The 5,591-nt window shown below is 43.0% G+C and overlaps 1 pseudogene; it reads right to left on the bottom strand.

The window, feature by feature from the left end:
- Nucleotides 1-438: 438 nt before the first annotated feature.
- LOC126209340 (5S ribosomal RNA) lies at nt 439-556 on the bottom strand (annotated as a pseudogene).
- Between the last annotated feature and the right edge of the window lie 5,035 nt (nt 557-5,591).

Genomic DNA, 5,591 nt, shown 5'->3' with positions numbered 1-5,591 from the left:
GTGCGCCATGTCTCCCTTCTAGCTCGTCTGCTCTACCTTCCACCCAGTCATAACCAACGTTCCTCCAGCCAGTCATAACCGACGTTGTTAATTAAAAAAAAAAAAAAAAAAAAAAAAAACAGTCTTGATCACAAAATTTCCTTTAATCGGCGTGACCGGTTTCAATCCTTAAAGATCATCTTCAGACTCTGAAATAACATACGTACAGATAGAGGGATCCTTACATTAACGTATCAAAGCACTCCGTCTTCAGGCCACGAGTGGCCTACTAGGACCTTCCGACCGCCTTATCATCCTGAGTGGAGGATGCGGATAGGAGGGGCGTGGGGTCAGCACAGCGCTCTCCCGGTAGTTATGATGGTATTCTTGACCGAAGCCGCTACTATTCGGTCGAGTAGCTCCTCAATTGGCATCACGAGGCTGAGTGCACCCCGAAAAATGCAACAGCGCATTGCGGCCTGGAGGGTCACCCATCCAAGTGCCGACCATGCCCGACAGCGCTTAACTTCGGTGATCTCACGGGAACCGGTGTATCCACTGTGGCAAGGCCGTTGCCCGCTACACTAACGTATATACACTGAAATAACATTAAAATTACAATTACAAACTACATATACCCAAAACGGCAGGTGGACTTCCATGGAGCAGGTTGCGCCGACCCATGACGCTGAACTGACTGCTAAATGGATAGGCAGGGAGTGGTCTTAAATAGTACATAGCTTCAAAAAAAACTACTCTAGGCTGCCCTAGGGAAAAATATTTCTTTGATCTTTTTGAAGATTTGTTTAATTTTGACTGCTCTTTCGTTTTTTCTCCAGTCTATGTTTTAGTTTACCTTATTATATACAAATAATGCTGACTCGTGATTTTATCATTAGCATTTTTCTATGATTAATGACGTTATAGTTTATTTATATTTAACATTGCTGTTACATTAGTATTCTTAATGTTTTGTTCCCAATCCCCCCACCCCCTTTTTTTTCTTCACAAACTGTTTTTTTTCTCTAACAGTCTCTTTTTAACGGACTTTGTATCCTTTAATATTGCATGGGTTATTTCCTCATCACCATTACTTTACACAATATCATCTATTATCTGAATTTATAACCATTTCGTGTCTAACACGAGATGTAACGGAGTTCTGTATATCTAAAACCTTATACTGTACTTTGTGTCTATGTTTCCTTCCTATACATTAGGCAAGATTGCTTGTTAACTAACGCCCCATGTTTCGCTATTCTGCCATTCATATTACTATGAATAATCTTTAACGACTGTTATATTTACTGCTATATTTTCTATTTCTTTTCACGTGTCACATCGATAGAGGACGCCGTCTTTACGTCAACTCTTAACGTCTACATAGATCGTCTTTGCTGTCGTTACAGCACTCTATGGGAGATTTTCAGAATGTCGCATCGATATAGGACGCCGTTTCTACGGCAACCCTCTAAGTCTATATAGATTACGTTTGCTAGTAGCGTTTCTCTATCGCTGTAGCAATCTTTGATAGCTACTCCATATATCTTTGCCAACAACGCGAAAGTTACGGAACGGATAACAGAGGGTAGCCTGGAGTAGTTTATTTTAAGCTATGTACTACAGTTTATAGTTTCTGACGAATAGCTATTTCATAACAATTTTACGATGTATTTTAACTGTAACTCTTCTTCAAATCTTAATAATATAGACTATTGTAATACATTTTATGCTAATAGTGCACACTGTACTTCTGATTGGTTACTACTGATTTCATAGCCAAGTCGGTGAGTGGCACTAGTGTTATTTAAGACCGCTCCCTGCCTGTTCATTTAGCTGTCAGTTCAGCGTCATGGGTCGACGCAGCCTGCTCCATGGAAGTCCATCTGCCGGTCACTCCGATTAAAAGAAATTTTGCGATCAAGACTGTTTTTAAATTATCATATCAATATAAGATCGCTGATAATGTTTACAAAAATTTTATAACCAACGTTAATAATAGACTTTTCCCTGCAGGAAAAACTGGCAATCCCTGACTCATAAATTTCTGCAAATGGAGGAGACCTTAGACTCTCAAATTGGTTTTTTCCCAGCCACTTCAGACAGTGTGTTTTGAGTTTTCACTTAGGCCTAAAATGAACAACAGTGTCCTTCTGTCTATACACCTGTAAGAACATAAGGTGACAAGAAAATCCACGAGTCCGTTGAATTGTAACGAAAATGCACTGAAGATGGGTATTTGTAGCCGAAATTTAGATTTGCAAGAATAATATAAACTACTGGGATTGCGACTGACTGCTATGTGCCTCTCCTTCTTTTTAGTCTACGATTGCTGTGCACCATGGTTCTTGATGGAATCAAAATTGGTTAACAGCACTTATCACAGAGATCATTGTCTTGATGGGCCGAACGTTACAGCATATCCTACCGGGGTTTCGGATAAACTAATAGAAATGCTTTTGTGTCCTAAAATAGACTATTTCAGAGCCACCATAAATTTTGCATTCCATCCTAAAATTCTTTCGAAGTCCTGAGGTTTCCCAAAAATCTCGGCAGGCAGAGGGGCGACAACTGATGGCTCCATCGATAGCGTCCGTTCCGAGGTGAACATGGAAACTCGTGGATTTTTATGGACGTCAGCTCTTACACAATGAGCATTTACGACACCATCGAAACGCCTTGGTCGGGCGACCCACGTCTCTCCTGCGCCTCTGTCCCTTCCGTGGCCAGAAACGCCTGACAGATCCAGGTAAGGAGTTTTTCGCCTCTTCAGCGGAAAGCATTGTCTGCACATCGGTGCGAGGAATTCTTGGGACGAGCGTTCTGTCCCCAGTAAGTTCGTTTCCCTAACAGCTGCACGAGACTTCCACGCCCCAAACGTCCACTGCAAGATTTACTGTTAAATAACCAAACTGCCTGCTTGTTCTCAACTCCAGAAAATACTATTCGAAGGAGAGCTACCATACAGATCCCGCATGCAGTAATAACGTACATACTCCCACCAATGCCTACTCATGTTGATAACTCCCTGTCGCCTTATAAACGTGATGTCTAGGGCGTAATAACAACATTAAAGAATAGCCGTGAATATAAAAATAAGCGAGAGAGTAATTTGTCTTCTCTCAAACGTTCTGACCGCCTCTTAGCTGAACCCCCTTTTCTTATAGTTCCCATTCATTTAAGAGTGAAATTATTCCCTAAGCAATTACACGCTCTTATTAAAGTTTCTGACAGTATAAAACCATGTAACGAACCGCAACTAAAATCTAGGCTCTTTCCTTTCCTCTCAGTGACTGAGATATCCACAAACGCCAGGCAGCTTCGATCGGCTACTATCTCTCTCCTACTTTAAATCTCTTACATAACTTTGCAGCTGCACTACCCCTGGAAAAAAAAAAAAAAATACAGCTACATTTCTTCTCTGTGAAACGTGTCACATAGTATGTGTAGAGGAAAAGTCCGCATTAGGTTCCAATTAGTGCGAACTGAAGCGGATTTTTATTATACAAATATGTCCTCAGTTTTAACTGTTCAGAATCGTTCAAATGGCTCTGAGCACTATGAGACTTAACTGCTGAGGTCATCAGTCCCCTAGAACTTAGAACTACTGAAATCTAACTAACCTAAGGGCATCACACACATCCATGCCCGAGGCAGGATTCGAACCTGCGACCATAGCGGTCGCGCGGTTCCAGACTGTAGCGCCTTGAACCGCTCGGCCACTCTGGCCGGCAGTTCCAATCACATATAAAGCGCGATTCAAAAGTAATCGTAGCTACATACTCTGAGCATGTAACTTACGGATCAAAATAAGCGCAAAATATTAAATAAAGTTTTGTCTGAAATTGTTTTATTTTTAGATTTATGCAGTAAGTAACCATAACTAATTGCTGGTGATTCAAAGTGACTGTACACATTTTGCGATGGTAGTATATACATAAAAAAGCGTAAAATGTTAAATAAAATTTTGTCTGAAATTTCTTTATTTTTAGAATTATGCAGGAGACAACACAAAAGTAATTACTGGTAATTCACAAGTGACTGTACGCACTTCGTAGCTGTAATTTATATATAACAATAGCGTAAAATGTTACATAAAGTTCTTTATTTTAGAGTTATGAAGTAGAGTATGGATCACAAGTGCAACACAAAAACACAAAATTAATTATTGGTGATTTGAAAGTATTTGTATATGCTTCGTGGGGGTACTTTATGGATCAAAATAAGGGTAAAATATTAAAGTTCTGTCTGAAATTTGACCTGAAGGAACTCTAAATTCAACACAATTACATATTATACATTTACCCCAGGACAAATTCAAAATGCTGTCTACGTAGATGAAGGCAGTGATGTGCTCGACGTCCTACGGCTCTCGAAATGTCGCAGGCTCAGTTCATCACATTCTGCACAGATGTACAGTCATTTTCAATTCGCTGCCGTAGTTGTGTAGTTGTGTTCTTAATTGCAACACCACACACGAGCTTCTTCAGGCGGCCCCAAAGGCCGAAGTCCAGGGGGCTAAGATCACGAGATCTAGCGGGGCACGCGACTGGTCCTGCACAGCCTATCAACATCACGAAGCAGACCATCCAATTCATGTTCCAAAAACTGTCAATACACTCTGCCAATCAGGCGCAGTGGAATAACATGCAATCAGAGTAACTGACTGTCCACTTTGTCAAACAAAATTTTCACGCAAAAGCAGCACCACACGGTGGATACTTATGACCGAATCTTCATCTACTACACTCCTGGAAATTGAAATAAGAACACCGTGAATTCACTGTCCCAGGAAGGGGAAACTTTATTGACACATTCCTGGGGTCAGATATATCACATGATCACACTGACAGAACCACAGGCACATAGACACAGGCAACAGAGCATGCACAATGTCGGCACTAGTACAGTGTATATCCACCTTTCGCAGCAATGCAGGCTGCTATTCTCCCATGGAGACGATCGTAGAGATGCTGGATGTAGTCCTGTGGAACGGCTTGCCATGCCATTTCCACCTGGCGCCTCAGTTGGACCAGCGTTCGTGCCGGACGTGCAGACCGCGTGAGACGACGCTTCATCCAGTCCCAAACATGCTCAATGGGGGACAGATCCGGAGATCTTGCTGGCCAGGGTAGTTGACTTACACCTTCTAGAGCACGTTGGGTGGCACGGGATACATGCGGACGTGCATTGTCCTGTTGGAACAGCAAGTTCCCTTGCCGGTCTAGGAATGGTAGAACGATGGGTTCGATGACGGTTTGGATGTACCGTGCACTATTCAGTGTCCCCTCGACGATCACCAGTGGTGTACGGCCAGTGTAGGAGATCACTCCCCACACCATGATGCCGGGTGTTGGCCCTGTGTGCCTCGGTCGTATGCAGTCCTGATTGTGGCGCTCACCTGCACGGCGCCAAACACGCATACGACCATCATTGGCACCAAGGCAGAAGCGACTCTCATCGCTGAAGACGACACGTCTCCATTCGTCCCTCCATTCACGCCTGTCACGAGACCACTGGAGGCGGGCTGCACGATGTTGGGGCGTGAGCGGAAGACGGCCTAACGGTGTGCGGGACCGTAGCCCAGCTTCATGGAGACGGTTGCGAATGGT

Source organism: Schistocerca nitens, chromosome 1 (genome assembly GCF_023898315.1).
Source record: "Schistocerca nitens isolate TAMUIC-IGC-003100 chromosome 1, iqSchNite1.1, whole genome shotgun sequence".
In the NCBI taxonomy this organism is placed as follows: Eukaryota; Metazoa; Arthropoda; class Insecta; order Orthoptera; family Acrididae; genus Schistocerca; species Schistocerca nitens.
The sequence above is the reverse complement of the archived record's forward strand: the minus strand, read 5'-3'. Positions and strand labels throughout refer to the sequence as shown.